The sequence below is a fragment of the Moschus berezovskii genome, chromosome 3 (assembly GCF_049115385.1).
Source record: "Moschus berezovskii isolate FMDL1 chromosome 3, NW_MosBer_1.0, whole genome shotgun sequence".
Lineage (NCBI taxonomy): Eukaryota > Metazoa > Chordata > Mammalia > Artiodactyla > Moschidae > Moschus > Moschus berezovskii.
In genome coordinates this window covers 84,560,909-84,577,742 of record NC_142462.1, presented here as the reverse complement: position 1 = coordinate 84,577,742, position 16,834 = coordinate 84,560,909, and positions in this window count along the sequence as shown.

Here is a 16,834-nt window from a genome sequence, read left to right as displayed (position 1 = left end):
CCTGAGCTGAGGCGGCGCAGGTGCCTCCGCGTCACTGCCTCCTGGGGTGGGGACTAGGGGCACACTTATCCCTGTAGCCTGACAACCCCTGAATCCATGACTCCCAAACACTTCCCTCCAGTCCAAAGCTTTCCCCCAGAGCTTGTCTCCTCTACCTCTGAGTTAGGCTCTCCTCAGGAGAAGGAAATGGCAACCCAATCCAGTGTTCTTGCCTGGAGAATCCCAGAGACGGGGGAGCCTGGTGGGCTGCCGTCTATGGGGTCGCACAGAGTCGGACATGACTGAAGCGACTTAGCAGCAGCAGCAGGCTCTCTTACGGAGAAGGCAATGGCACCCCACTCCAGTACTCTTGCCTGGAAAATCCCATGGACAGAGGAGCCTGGTAGGCTGCAGTCCATGAGGTCGCTAAGAGTCGGACACGACTGAGCAACTTCACTCTCACTTTTCACTTTCACACATTGGAGAAGGAAATGGCAACCCACTTCAGTGTTCTTGCCTGGAGAATCCCAGGGATGGGGGAGCCTGGTAGGCTGCCGTCTATGGGGTCGCACAGAGTCGGACACGACTGAAGCAACTTAGCAGCAGCAGCAGGCTGTCTTAGGCACCCCTCTGTCTGTCTCACTTAACAACACTGTTCTTTATCCAGGGGCTCCAGCCTCCATTCCCCAACCAGCCTCTTCCTTCCCCCTTTATGGAATTCCTTGCCATACCTGCCAACGGACCCTTCTGAGCTTCTCTCCCTGGCCACCCTCACCACCAGCCTCACTCACTGATTCCTGCTGGTACTAATCCTGCTTCTTGCCTCTCTTTGCTTTCCTTCCCCTGCAGGCTGATTGTCAGAAGGATCCTCCTAAAACACACACCAGAAATACTGCCCACAGGATCCAAATCTCTCATGGTTCCCTATGGTCAGGTACTGATCCTCCAGCTTGGCTCCAAGTTAGAATCACTTGGGGGAATTTTTTAAGTACTAATGCCTCTACCTGATGCTCAGCAAAAGGACAAGAGGGCAGCAGAGGATGAGATGGTTGGAAGGCATGAACTTGGGCAATGGACATGAACTCAATGGACATGAACTTGGGCAAACTCCAGGGGACAGTGAGAGACAGAGAGGCTTGTGTGCTGCAGTCCATGGGGTCACAAAGAGTCAGACACGACTTAGAGACTGAACAATAACAAATACTTCCACCCCTAGAGACTCTGATTGCATTAATACAAAGTGTGGTTTGAGAATCAGTGGGATAAAAGCCACCCAAGGACGTTCTAGTGTGCAGCAAGGTGTGAAACACCTTGGGCTCCATTACTCCAAGAGAACCACAATCTATCCGATGCTCAGTCTCTCATTCCAGACCACTAGCCTTCAGAGTGATCAGAATATTCTTTCTTTTCCAGGCCTCTATTTTGCCCCTATTATTCCCTACTCAGTATAGACACAGATATGGATACAGGTGTGGCGATAAACATAGAGGGAGGTAAGTAGATGGAGATGTAGAAACAGATTTCATATAGATGTACACAATTTTATTTATGACATTGTTTAGAATAACCAGAAAGCTACACAGAAACTAAACCAAGAAGAAAGTCAGCCAGTTGTAGTTATTTGCATCTTGTTGGCAATTCTATCTGCTGTTCACAGTTCAGCTCAGGTGCAAATGCTTCAGGGATGGGGAATCTAAAACACTTGAGGCAGAATGGAATGTTTTTCTCCAACACTCCCAGACCATATTTATACATTTCCTATTGAAATTATTGAGTTCTGCCAAAATAATGTTTGGCTTTTCCCTTTATAGGAACCATGAGGTTTGGGAGACAGAAACCAAGGAAATTTACTAAATTATGTCCCACACTATCAGAATTCCTTCTACAAAGCATAAGCTCAGTAATTGCTTGTGAAAAACATGAACAAATTAAACGGATCTATTTCTACGCATTTCCATGCTAATCTACAAAAAAAAAAAAATTGTCAAGAAATACCAAGACCTCAGTAATTGCAACAGTAAAGTAATTATGGAAAGATAGAAGTGAAAGGGCATTAAATGTCATGTGATATAATCCCCACAATTTTCAAATATAGAAACCCAGAAAGTAAAGGTCTGAAAGGGGCAGTAACTCACTTAATAGTGACTTAAAATCAACAAACAGCCAGATTGAAAGCACCATCTTCTGAGCCATGCACAGCCCCTTCCAGCTCTTCCAGCTTTCCTCCCATTCCCGGGGAGACAGGCACCACTCGGCAGTCAAGCTGAAGACACGGAGCAGCGTGCTTGCCATCCACACAGCTGGAATTCATTGGGCATGCAGGAAAGCGACTGTGCCAGAGTCACAGGGAAGGCTATCCCAAATCCTCATGCTCATCCAAGAAGACCAGCTGTGCTCAGGAAGGTAGACTATATGAAAAGAAAACCCTTCAATGAGGAAGGACCGCTCCAATTTTAAAATGCACTGCTTATTCCCAGAAGTAGGTATAAGGAGGCATTGTTCCTAAAACACAGCCATGTTAAGTATAGCAAACCACTGTCCATTGCAATTGGGTCTGAGTAGTCCAGATTTCTCTCAAAAGAAGTTCTTCAAGAAAAAATAAATTTTGAAGCAAATGTGGTAATGTTTGGAGAACTTCTCCCAGAACGCTATTTTTGCACCTTGCTTCTTTTGTTCTAGCTGTAGCATTTCTGATGTGGGTATTTATGTATGTGCTGGATGTAAGGACTAACTATTTCAAAGACCTCTTAAATAAGTTCCAGAAACCCCATACAGTTATGTTTAAAATGAGATCAAGTTTTTGATATTACTTCAAGCTGTTTGGGGGAAATTCATTGTTCCTCTCGCTTCTATGTTCCATGTTTCCATTTATATTTTAGGCTAAAATTTTTTCCCCTAAAACCTCACAAGCCAATCACAATTTTTTAAAAATAGGTTTTGTATAAAATATGTTGACAGCCACAGTATAATTTGATGTAATAATTAAAGACATGACATAAAAATAACATCTCTAGATTATTTATGGAGGTACATATTGAGTCCCTTTGATAAGTGGCCAATAACTGAATTTTAAAAATATTCCTTCATGCAAGCTACTTTTTAATTTAGCAATCAGCAATTTATACTTAGATCACTGATCAAATTAACAAAACATTCTAAAAATGGAATACCCACTGCTGACAAGTTTGGTAGAAGAGGCATTTCATAAACTGTTGAGTGGATACAGAACAAAGTAACACAATAAGTATTAAGGGTGACACCATTTTAGCAGGCATTGCAATTCCTGGAGCTCTATTCATAGGTGTGTGAAATGTGGGAAAGGCATATATATGTATACAAAGATATTATGCCTAGTATTATGGTTAATAAAGGGAAAGCTACAAGCAATCTTTAGGGCCCCTTTAGGGCCAATAAGTTGCTTACCAAGTGAAAAAAACTTAAGAACAAAATACAAAATTATTTTAAGTGATGATTCTAAAGACTATTGTAACTGTAGTCACATAGTTATTCAACGTAAAGTTCAGCCTTATATATAACCAAGACCCTATAAGAAATAATTTTGCTTTTACAGGAAAGGCTGCTGGGTCATGCTACGATTCATTGTACTGTGTCTCTCAAGGTCCCTTGATTTCCGAGTACCCCTGGGTGGGACTGGGCAACAGGAAGAGATGCCTTCCTGCCTTCGAAGCCAGTGAGGGACTGCAGTGAGCATTTCATGCTGCCAGCTAACTTCCAGAGAAAGGAAGTGGGGAGTGGGACTGGTGGGCCCACGATATTCCTGGGCCTCCACTCCAGAGAGAAGATGGGTCCTGCAACCCAAGTCTCACTCACTGTCCAGCTCCATCACCCCGGAACTGCTTCCCCGCCATGCCACCCTGTGGCTACCCCAATGCAGGGCACCCCAGGCCAAGGGACAGAGAGAAACAGAAGGAAGCCACTGGCCCCTGCCCCTGCCACAGTGGAGGCCCAAACCCAGGAGGAAATGCAGGGAATGTCGAACTCCATCTTGCCTTTCCCACTCAGTCAAAACTAGTGGAGAAAATGCAGCCATTGAGCCCTGAGAGCCCACCACACCCCCAGGGGCTGCCTGTCCCTTCACCCACTCTGTTTCCTCCGCCAGCATCCCTCACTTAAGTGCTGCTGCCTCTGGGGCTCCAAGTTAAAAATGCCAAGTAAATGTCAGAGTCAAACCTAGGTCTGCCTCACTCCAGTGTCTCTGTTCCCTCCCACTTTCTGGAGTAATGAGGTCTATTTTTTTCCCCCTGACTTTCATTATATTTATTGTTAAGCACTGAAGTTTAAATTTAATTCTCTTTTATTGAAGTATAGTTGATTGTGTTAGTCTCAGGTGTACCACAAAATGATTCAGATATATATCTATATATATACACATATACATACATATATATATATATTCTTTTCATTCTAATAATTTACCTGAAGATTCTTTTAGATATTCTGTATCTGTAATCATGTCATCTCAGAATGAAGATTGCTTTGTTTCTCCCTTCTCAATCCATTCACCTATTTCTTTTACTTGCCTTATTATAGTGGCTAGAATATCTAGTAAAATGCTGAGCAGTTCAGGTAGTAGAAGGCAGCCACATCTCCTCCCCAATATTCTTTTCATCAGTAATGATGATGGTTGCTATAAACTTTTTGTAAATATCTTCTCTTAAAAAGAGAAATCTTTGCTCTTTACCTAGTTTCTAACTTTATCATAAACAGCTATGGAATTGTATCAAGACTTTTCTACATTGATTAAAACAATAATATAAATGCCTCCTTTATTATGTAAATGTTGTTAATTATTTTCATTTTTAAACATAAAAGTCATCTTCCATTCATATAATAAATCAAACTGTAATGCATTAACCACATCCACAATCATCAATGTTTCCTTTATTAAAATGTCTTCAGATCACTGAATTTGAAACTACAATCTGTTGCCAGGTACCCAGCAGGAATACAGCTTTTCCCTCTTTTTATTTTCAATTTTACAAGAGAGAAAATAGCATATCATTGTTTTTTATTATTTAAGCTGTTGTTTTGAAGAATTTCACCTCTTTGCAATTAATTTATTTACTGATATGGTAGTTTTTAAACTTTCCATCTCATTGTTTGTTTTATACTACTATTTTCCACCTATTTTATCTTCCTTTCAGTTTCTCATCTTGCCTTACTTTGGACTGATTATTTTTTATTCCATTTTCTTCTCTATTATTGTCATAATCAAATATTATTTCCATAATCAAATATTATTTCCTATTGTCTTATTGGTTATCCTAGAGATTGTGACATGAATTTTTAACTTAGTAAAGTCTAATGTTAATTTGTACCATAGCCACTTGCCTAGTAATGCAAGGACCTTTGCACAACTGAATGACCACTCCTGACTTGTATGCCATTGTCAAAGAGTGGTTTACTTATTTCTCTGACTTTTTAAATTTGGAAATAATTTCAAACTTATTAAAAAGTTAAAGAACAAGCTAGTTTATGGATATACGGGCAACAGAATATGAAATCATGCTGCTTCTTTTTTTTTTAATAAACAGTAAAGTGTAAAAAGGAAAGTAAAAAAAAAAAGCAAATCACATCTTTAAAAAAAAAAAAGAACAATACAGAGAAAGTTTATACAGGTTCACCATTTTTGTAATATTTTTGCCATTTTAGAGTCTTTATTCTTTCTATCTTTGTAGATTAATATTATTTTTCTGAACCATTTAAGAGTATTTGTGTTCATTTTGCCCCTTAACTCAATACTTCAGCATGTATTTCCTAAAACAAGGATCTTACTTTTTATATGACTATAATACAGTTTATAAATTCAGGAAATTTTTCATGAATGTAATATGTATTTTTCATATTAATGTAATTTTCTTAAATAGCCTACAGTCAATATTCCTTTTTTTTTTCAGTTGTTCTTTATAGTATATTTCTCCTCAGCCCAGGATTCACTCCAGAATGGCACACCACATTGTCCATCATGGTTCCTTGGCCTTCTTGAATCTAGAACACTTCCTATCACAACACTGATAACAATAGATCAGATATTTCATATAACATTTCTTTATTTGACTCATTGGATGCATCCTTATGAATTCTCTACCAGAAATAACATGATTTTGGGTCATCCTCAGGGGATCGTGATCAAAGGCACACATTACCCATCTGCCCTTTGCCAATCTTGACCCTGGGAAAGGTGTTGCCTGGTTTCTCCACTGCAACTAAATTCTCTCCTTTGTAATTGCTGGGAGATTACTTCTAACCAAATTATTTCCAAGAACTAGAACTTGTTGATGACTTCCTGTTCAAATCAATTATCTTGCGATGATTGCAAAATCATTATTGTAAAAAAAATTCCACACTCTTTCCACCTTTATCAGTTCACTTTCTACCTAATTACTGTATATAGCATAGTGATGCAGTATTTTTCCAGATAATACTCCATTAAAAGTTACAACAAGATAATGGCGTACAGCAGAAATTAACACTCTGGAAATCAACTAGACTTCAATTTTTTAAAAAAAGAAATAAAACAAGATAACAGCTATAATTCTGTGTGCTTTGCAATATATATTTGTTGCTTACCTACTTTATGCATAGTAGTTTGTATCTCTTAATCTCATACTCCTAACTAGCCCCTCCATACTGTTTTCCACAGTGGCTGTACCAACTTATATCCCCACAGATGTTTCCGTTTCTTCACATCCTCTCCAATATTTGCTATTTATAGACTTTTTTGATAATAGTCATTCTGACAGGCATCAGGTAATATGTTACTTTTTTTTTTGTTTTTTAGCATTTCTCTAATAATTAGCAATGTTGAGGATATTTTCATGTGCCTATTGGCCATCTGTATGTCTTCTTTGGAAAAATGTCTATTCAGGTCTTCTGCCCATTTTTTATTAGTTTTTTTTTAAATACTGAGTAGTTGTGTGACTTGTTTATATATTTTAGATACTAACCCCTTGTAGGTCATATCATTTACAAATAATTTCTCTCACTCTGTAGGTTGGGAGAAATCCTGTCTTTTCACTTCGTTGATGGTTTCTTTTGCTGTGCAACAACCGCAAAAGTTGTTTAATTTGTTTAAACTTAAAAGTTTAAGTTTCATCAGGTTTCATTTGTTTATTTTTGCTTTTATTTCTTTTGCCTTAGGAGACAAATCCAAAGGGTGTAAATGAGTATTCTGTGCTCTCCTCTAGTAGTTTTATGGTTTATATGGTATGAGGAAATGTTTCAATCTCATTGTTTCACATTTAGCTGTCCAGTTTTCCCAGCACCACTAATTACAGAGATCATCTTTTCTCGTTTATATATTCTTGCCTCCCTTGTTATAGCTTAACTGTGAGATCATTTCTGGGCTCTCTGTTCTCTTTCATAGATTGCTGTGTCTGTTTTTGTGTGAGTATCATGCCAAGCTGGAAGTAAAACTCTCACTATTTGCAGATGACATACTTTATATAGAAAACCCTAAAATCTCCACCCAAAAACTATTAGAACTAATAAATAAGTTCAGTATAGTTATAGGATAGGAGATTAATATACACAAATCTGTTGCTTTTCTATACACTATCAGAAAGAGAAAGCAAGAAAACAGTCCTGTTTAAAATTGCATCAAAGAGAATAAAATAACTGGAAATAAACTTAACCAGGCAGGTGAAAGAAAACTGTTTAACACTGATGAAGGAAACTGAAGATGATATAAAGAAAGATATCCTGTGCTCTTGGAGTAGAATAATCAATATTGTTAAAATGGCCATATTACCTGAAGCAATCTATAGATTTAATGCAGTCCATATTAAAATACTCACGGCATTTCTCATAGAACTAGAACAAATAAACCTAAAATTATATGGAAACACAAAATATCTCAAATTGCCAAAGCAATATTGAGAAAAGAAAAGAACAAAGCTGAAGATATCATCCCCCCAGACTTCAAACCGATAATCAATCAAAATTGGATTTTTTTTTAATACCAAAATCTGGACTCTTTGGCTCCTGAGATATCGTCTGTTCTTGACACTTTCAGTAGAGAAAACTATTGTGTATATTTGTGTATACATGTGCATATGCATGTGTGTGTGTGTATAAACAGATATACACACACATTCCAATACCTCCATTACTATGACTTCTTTCTTTGCCGCCACCCTATTCAAATGAAAGCTCTGAATCCCATAGTGATTACCATGGTTTGCCTTACCCTACATTAAAATAGCTTCAGAATTGCTATACACACAACACTACAAACCCAGACTTACTAATGAGAGTGCACAACTAATTGCAGTTCTTTAAGACTGCCATTTTACAATCAAATTACCATGTTTAAGCTACTTGCATTTGATTTTTTCCTTCACTGTGTGTATGAAGTAGACTTATATTCATCCGTTACTAATTGTATTCAGTATTAAATTTTCCCCCATAATTGTTTATTTAATGTTATTTTTGAATATGTGGAATACCAATTTTTCTAAAAGTCAAAATCCTTTAAGACATAACCAGAAAATTAACTCCTTCCTCTGACCCTTCAACACCATTGGTCTCACCCAGTTTAGAACCAATTTTCCTGTTTTCTAATTTATCCTTCCAGTGCTTTTCTGTTTTGTTTTTGCCAAAATTGTCAAATACCTGTATATTTTATTATTTCTCCTTTCTTCATCAGAATAGGCAGCACACTATACGTTCTCCTTGATGATCTTTCCTATTTTATAAACAGAGACTCAGAATTTACTGCAGACTCTTCATATAGATCTTTCTTATTCTTTCATACAACTGCATATTTCTTATTTGTGTAAGTACCAAATTTTTAAACTCATTCTCCTATAGTTGGACATTTTGGTAATTTCCAATATTTTGCAATTACAAACAATGCTAACAAATAATTTTGTGCTTATGCATTTTTGTATTTTAGAGGTGTGTCCTTAGGGAAAATTTCTAGAAGTGAGATTGCTGAGCCAAAGGATAAATGCACATGTATTTTGGAAATTCATCTCCCTGGGACTGTGCCACTTAACTTTCCCAACACAGAAGTATAACAGTATCCATTTCACCAGAGACTCACCAACACATATATCATCAAGGTTTTGAAGTCCTTAAATCTCTTTTAGCCACTTTTATGGGCTTTCCTGTTGGCTCAGTGATAAAGAATACACCTGTTAATGCAGAAGACATGGGTTCAATCCCTGGGTCAGGAAGATCCCCTGGAGAAGGAAAAGGCATCCCACTCCAGTATTATTGTCTGGAAAATTCCATGGGCAGAGGAGTCCAGAGGCTACAGCCCATGGGGCTGCAAACAGTCGGACATGACTGAGTGAGTGAGCACACATGTGTAGCCACTTTTAAAGGATTTTTAGACTTATGTTAAAGATAATAATAACTTCAAATTATTCTGAATGTCTTGTCCAAACATGTATCCAAAAAGACAAAAGTAGATTAATTTGTGATTGACAAGTTGTCTTTTTACCAAATTTTGAGCTGATGCATTTGAGAAAGAGCATTCAAACCATTGCAACTATTTAAATTCAAAGGCTTAAATTATGCTTGTGGTCTGATGGAAGCAGCTAGACAGGCAGGACTAAGCTTTAGCAAGTTCACATCCTCTTTGACCTTCAGTGATTCCACCCTAGGGAATAATGTTTTGCATATAATTCATAAGTCTCTCATCAAGGACAGGGCTAATACAGTCATAAATCTGTGTTCTGGACTCTCTTTCAAGCAATAATTGCCAGATCATTAAGAAATATTTTAACATGATAAAAATAGTTCCTGCAAAAAAAATGTTCAGATTCTTTTAAAATGTTCTTTATAAATAAGGGATATTAGTTCCCTTATCTGTGACATATGTTGCAAATATAGACTCAAGATTACTCTTGGTGCTTTCTGCCCTGAACACATTTTTCTTTTTAAGTTGTCAAATATCAATCCTTCATTATTGCCTCTAACTAAGACACTGTAAATCTTTCTGTACACTGTGGTTTTGAAGGTATCAACACATATTTTGTTGCATTCTTTGTATATTACTATTCTGACCCATTTGGGTTTTTCTTGTATGTTGATAATTTTTTATTGGGAATATGTATATATATATTCACCACCTGTATATGAAGGATGGTCTGGGGGCAGGAAAAGCCAGGGAAGTTCTTGTCCAGAGGAGTGCAAAGGAGACAACTGGCTGAACCCCTAGAACATAGGATTTCAGGAGATAATTCAGGAAGCTCAAGTTAAGACAGTCTCCAAAAGAGGTCAGTTTAGGAAATGTTGAGTTTGGGTACATGGAAAATGCATAGTTGAGAGATCAGCTCCTATAATTGTCAACTGCGCAAATGGATTCTGAGATAGGAAAAAAGAGGCTTCTCACCATTCAGGTTCCTCTGTTAGAAGGTCGAGATAAAGCCAGGAATGTGACACTTTCTAACATGCTTCATTTTCATCTGACCCCAAATGGCAGCTGTGACACTGGAGAAAGGGCTGGCAATTAAGAATCAGGTCATGGCAGGCTTTGACCTGGCCGTCCCCACACCTACCACAATGCTGGTGAGAACTGAGGAGTAGGGGCGAAGAAATCGCTGAAAATCAGTTCAGTGCTGAAGAAGTTACCCAGCATTAATTATGAGACAAAGTCTTAGCAATTCCCATTCATGACTCAGCTATTTTCCATGAATAGCACAAGCAACCCTCTTGGTCTACCTAATTTTATAACAATAAGTACAGTATCACAGCCATTCTTTTCCTGGAAATGATCTTTTGGGGTTTAGAAAATATATATTCAATTTAACAGAGTCCAATTGTATTATATTCCCAAGTCTATTCCCTAAGTTTTCATTAAATGACTTTAAAGTGTGATAAAGAAAGAGCAGATTGCCTGCCGAATGATTGACACTTACATGGTTTTAGCCTTGGAAAATCCCTAAAAGTCCCTAAGCAAAATAAATTGCATTTTTAACCCAAATCCAAAGGAACAAAACAACATTAGCAATTGTACACAGTGTGACTCCCCCCTCAGGCCAATTAAAGCCTTAATTGCTAAGTAAATCTGTTCATTTTTCTTTTTGTATTTGAGTAGAATGTAAACTGTGAAATGTCTTTGCTTTTCCATCTGCATGTAAAAATGTCTTGAAGCTCCTGGTATCTGGTTGTTCACCTTCTACCCATCCTTGCCCCACATGGCTATCCTAAGTATCCTCCATGATAAGTACAGGCTGGGGATCACCTCCTCAACTCCTACTCACATCCTAGGGGACCTCAGTATCTGTCAGGATGACACAGCCAGCACCCCAGGCCAAGTATAAAGATCTCACCTGTAATGATCCTCACTACCCTCCTTTCAGACAGTAACCCATCCCACACCTGAGGGCTAGAATCAGTTTCAAAGGCCCCAGACCCAGGCAGGTTGGCAAGCACCTCTTGTCTGGTGACTTGGTGCCCTAGAGGTTGAGTAAAGCCCTGGAGAAGGGAGCCGTGCCCTTGGGAAATGGCCACGAACATGTCAACCCTCTGCAGTCCATGCCAAACATAGCCAATGTGATTTACAGAGAAAAGAGGAAAAAAAAAATCCAGACTTCTTTGTGTAATCTGTTGGTTATTCAATTGGCTCAATTAAAATGCAAAATAAAACAAAAACTACAGCAGAAGCATGATATGAGTCAAACTAAACTCATGGACCCCGATTCCTAATTTTCACCCTCTGCTTTAAATCTCTTCCCATCTCAGAGTTGTCCCATCCGTGAAAATCAGGGCCCTATTGACCCTCTTCTGGAGAAGGCAATGGCGCCCCACTCCAGGACTCTTGCCTGGAAAGTCCCATGGACAGAGGAGCCTGGAAGGCTGCAGTCCATGGGGTCGCTGAGGGTCGAACACGACTGAGTGACTTCACTTTCACTTTTCACTTTCATGCACTGGAGAAGGAAATGGCAACCCACTCCAGTGTTCTTGCCTGGATAATCCCAGGGACTGGGGATCCTGGTGGGCTGCCGTCTATGGGGTCGCACAGAGTCGGACACGACTGAAGTGACTTAGCAGCAGCAGCAGCAGCATTGACCCTCTTCAAAGGCCGCGGCTCCTCCTTCTTGCTCCCCTGCTCTGTCCAGCCCATGCTTCATCACCCTGAACACAAGGTTTAGACTCTCTCCCTCCCTCCCAGGCTCTCCAGCAACTGGTCTTCATCTGGCCACTCCAGAACTTACTTCTGGGCGCATTGCTTCACTGGCTCCCACACCCCTCGTCTCCCCCGGGTCTGTCATCCCTCTGCACCTGTACAGTCTGGGGCAGCATTCTTGGGGCCCCACCCTATAGTGCTCTTCCAAGGAAGGGCATGATTGTCTTGGTGTAAACCAGACCCATGGCCATACCCTAAGGAATATGTGAAGTAAGGAAGGAAGAGAGGGAAGGGAGGCATTTTCCAATTATGTTAAAAGCATGGGCTTTAGTATCAGGTCAATCACTCACAAACTTTTTACATTATGGAAAATTACTTAATCCCCAAAGCCTAATTTGCTCATATATAATACAGCCCATGGCAATGGGGAAGAGCAGAGGATGACTGGAGGCCACAGGCCCAGTACTAATGCCCAGAAGACAGGTGGTCATTTCTTGCTATTGCTGTTGTTATCACTCTACATAAGCAGTCAAGACACTAAAACCCCCAAACTTGAGCACTGAGAACCTCAGTTGTTACACTCTCTTCTCTTTGGGGGTGGGCCCTGGATCTGGGCAGCAGTGATACCAGCAGAGAGCAGCATGATTCAGACTCGATCCTAGAGTTGGCACCAGGATGCAGCCCAGATGGCACTCTGACCCCTGAGGGGGTCAGTAGTCACACATCTGCTCAGAAAGATGCATGAGAGGCTTGCTGGCCTATCTTCCCCTGGCCCTGCAAACAAAGAGACGGGAGAAACGACCATAAGGAAATTGGAATTTGTTCTCCCTCCCCACATGATGGGATGGAAGGAAAGTCCTCAATGCCTGGATGTCCATCCAAGTGCATGGAGGGAGATGTTTCTCGCACCTGCATGGCTATCTGCGCCGCTCACTTTTGGGAAAGGTGGGGGAGTTCATCCAAAGATGAAGATGGTCTGGGTCTTTATGAAAAAGGGCAGGGGTAAGTCCCGACCCAACCCTTAAAGAACTCAGTCTCCCGCAGAGTTGACAAGTCAGTGACGAGGCATTTCACTTCCAGGGGCAGGTGACTTGGGTTCGAATTTGGGCTCTAATCTTTCTATATGTGACCTTGGGCAAGTTCATAACTAAGTGCCCATTCCTCCCCTGTGAAAGGATGATATGAGAAGAGCAGCAGCTGAAGGAATTGCTATAAGAAGTAAAATAATACATGCAACATGCTTGGCGCTGTGGCTGGCACATAGCAAGGTCTGGATCAATGCTGTGTGCTGTGCCACTGTGCTTACTTGCTCAGTCATGTCTGACTTTTTGCAATCTTCTGGGCTGAGTCCACCAGGCTCCTCTGTCCATGGGATTTCCCAGGCAAGAATACTGGAGTGGGTTGCCATTTCATTCTCCAGGGATCTTCCTGACCCAGGGATCAAACCCACATCTTGTGTCTCCTGCATTGGTAGGTGAATTCTTTACCACCTAGATCAATGCTACCTATTTTTGTTTTATTAGAAAAGATACATAAATGCAGAATTAGAGAACCAAATAATAAGGACCTTGCTGCTGCTGCTGCTGCTAAGTCACTTCAGTCGTGTCCGACTCTGTGTGACCCCATAGACGGAAGCCCACCAGGCTCCCCCATCCCTGGGATTCTCCAGGCAAGAACACTGGAGTGGGTTGCCAGGACCTTAGGGCTGTATTAAATGTTATAGGATACAAACTGGGGGACAACTGAGTTGGGGAATACTCTATAAGGATGGCAGAATGTGAGATCAAGAATTTGCCCAGTGATAAACAGAACCTTCCTGTAAGAGCAGATAGGAAATGCAAAGTTACAGAAATATGAAAGGGGTGCAAATTCCACTTTGGTCTGTGGGTTCTAACAGAGTAAACAAGAGCCCAGGCAGTTGGGTAGACGGAAAAGTCATGGGTGTCAGCCTTGAAAGTCAGGACTTAGCTTTAAGGCAGCTGTGAAGACTTTGTGAGAAGGATCTAAGCCGTGGCATTTCTCAAAAAAAGATATTTAGAAAAGAGTTCCCCTCACAATGCCTTGCTGCGATGAGGTTGCTTGAGGTTTTCATCAGCTGAGTTAATGCTCTGCCCTGGGTCCCAGGCCCCGTTCTCACTCACCCTTCGCTCAGTGACCCATGAGCAGGGGCACCCAACTCATTGAGGGTACAGTTCCTGACGCACCAGCCTCTTTCCAAGTTGTTACACCTCAGCTCCTCCCAATGGCCACTGACAGCCCATTTCACTTGCTGAAAATGCTAGGATGCTGCCCAGCACTTAGAGAAAACAAATAACCTTTTAATTACCTTGTTTTCATTCTACCTGCATTCAGACCCCAGCATCCAAATCTGATTTATGACTTTCTTCCTTGCTGTAATGTTTCCATGACCCATACTTACTCAGCCACCTTATCGATGCATCCGGCTGGACACATTTCCTTCCCCCAAAATTTTGCAAAGAAATCCTGGAAGGGAAAACTCTTCAGGTGCCATGGAAGGTAGAGCACAGGTGACCTCAGCCATGGACCCGGTGGCCTGCCCTGGGGGAACTCAGCACCTCTCTCCTGGGAGTCCTGGCCACAGGCAGGGGGAGAGTTCTCCCATCCAGTGGGACCACTGCATGGTCCACTCAGCCCATGATCACATGGAGGCCAAGAAGGGCAGGTTTAGGGGCCAGAAAAAATGTTTTCTTTGGCAGAGCCTTTGCATTCCAGATTCCTTCCAGAAGGCTTCCATCATCAAGGAAAGATTCATTATGGGCAATCAGGCAGGCCAGATGGGCTGCAGTCCCCTGGGACTTTATCATCACCATTCATTGCCCAAACTGCCCCTCCAGGGCCACCCTGTTATCCTGTCAAGCCACCAGCAGCTGTGTCTGACCTCGGATAAGAAAGTGGCAGGACCGGCTTTATTCAGCACTAGATATGAATCCAGGATCAGCTAATTCCTGTCCATCTTAGTCTGTGTGGGCAAGCTATACCAGAATATCACAGACCAGCTGGCTTTAAACAAGAAACCTATTTCTCACAGTTTCAAAGGCTGGAAGTCAGGGATCAAGGAGTCAGCAGATCTAGTATCTGGTGAGTGAGGCCACCTTCCTGGTTTCACAGACAACAGCTTCTAACTGTGTCCTCATGTGGCAGAAAGGACAGGGGAGTTAAGAGATGTGGGTTTGATCCCTGGACCGGGAAGATCCCCTGAAGGAGGGCATGGCAACCCACCCCTGTATTCTTGCCTGGGGAATCCCATGGAAAGAGCCTGGCGGGTTGCAGCCCATAGGGTCTCAAAGAGTCAGACATGACTGGAAGTGACTTAGCATGTCCAGACCATAGCAACCCCTGTGGAAAGCAGTTCATCTCTTTGAGGTTGAAGCGGTTGAAGCCCATTCAACCATTCAAAACACCTTATGACTGTGAGTTTCCTCAGGGCGCTGACCTGACAAGCCCCTCATGAAGTGTAAACTGGGTTTCCAGGCTCTTCTGGGCCCAGGGATGGGCTGGAGGCACAGAGGAGGTGAGTGTGGGGACTCCAGGGAGGAAGAGGGAGCAGTATCCCAGGGAGGAAGGTAAGGGATGGCAGTGCTGACAGTTATCAGGCCCTCCCACAATCCAGGGTGGGGAAGTCCTCTCAGAGGATCAAACCATGGCTGGAGAGGCCCCACCAATGGAAGGGGACAAAACTGGACACCCTGACACCAAAACACTGCACTTCAAACCACCCCCAGCTACTCATGAGCTCTGTTGTTCCATGTGCTGCTCATTCTTTATTTGGCTTGTAAAACACGCTTCTGAGCTTTAGCAGGAAAATGAATCAGTCTCGCACTTGATCTAATGGAAGCAAATTATAAACGCATTTAATTTTTTTAATGCAATAAAACCCTCTTATTCTTGGAACTTTGGAAAGTCACTCCTGGGAATTACAATGATTTTTCAGAATAGGTGGTAACTCACCTCTTGTTTATTTCACCTGCCAACAATCGCCACTTTGACTCACAGACCAGTGTGAGCCTCTGATTACGGAGCACGCGCTATTTTGCTGTTAGGTGACCCGTGGACCTTTTCTTATAGACCTGCTGGAGTCTGCTTGCTGAGCAGAACATTGCTAATGACTTGGAAGGATCACATGGAGAAATTGAATAGAAGCAGTTTAAACCTGATTAGTCCTAACTCCATTTAGTGTATACTGCTTGTTTTGTAGCAAGGAAGATTGCAGAGCTGACATTTATTTACTTATTTCTTGAAGTATAGTTGACTTACGATATTATGTTAATTTCAGGTGTACAGCAAAGTAATTCCAGTTTTTGGAGAATAAGGGAGATTATTCTCCATCATAGGTTATTTACAATATATGGAATGTAATTTCCTGTGCCATACAGTAAATCCTTATTGCTCATCTATTTTATGTACAGTAGTTTGTACCTGTTAATCCTGTACTCCTAATTTCTTCCTCCCTCCTTCCCTTTCTCCTTTGTTAACCATAAGTTTATTTTCTATGTCTGTGAGTCCATTTTATATATAGATTCACTTGCATTATCTTTAGATTCTACATATAAGTCATATTATATACAATTGTCTTTGACTTGTGTCACTTAGCATGATATTCTCTAGGTCCACCTATGTTGGTGCAAATGGCAAAATTTCATTATTTTTTACATCTGAGTAACAGTCCATTGTATACATAATATACCATGCCTTCCCAATTGTCTGTTGATGGGCACCTGGAGTGTTTCCATGTCT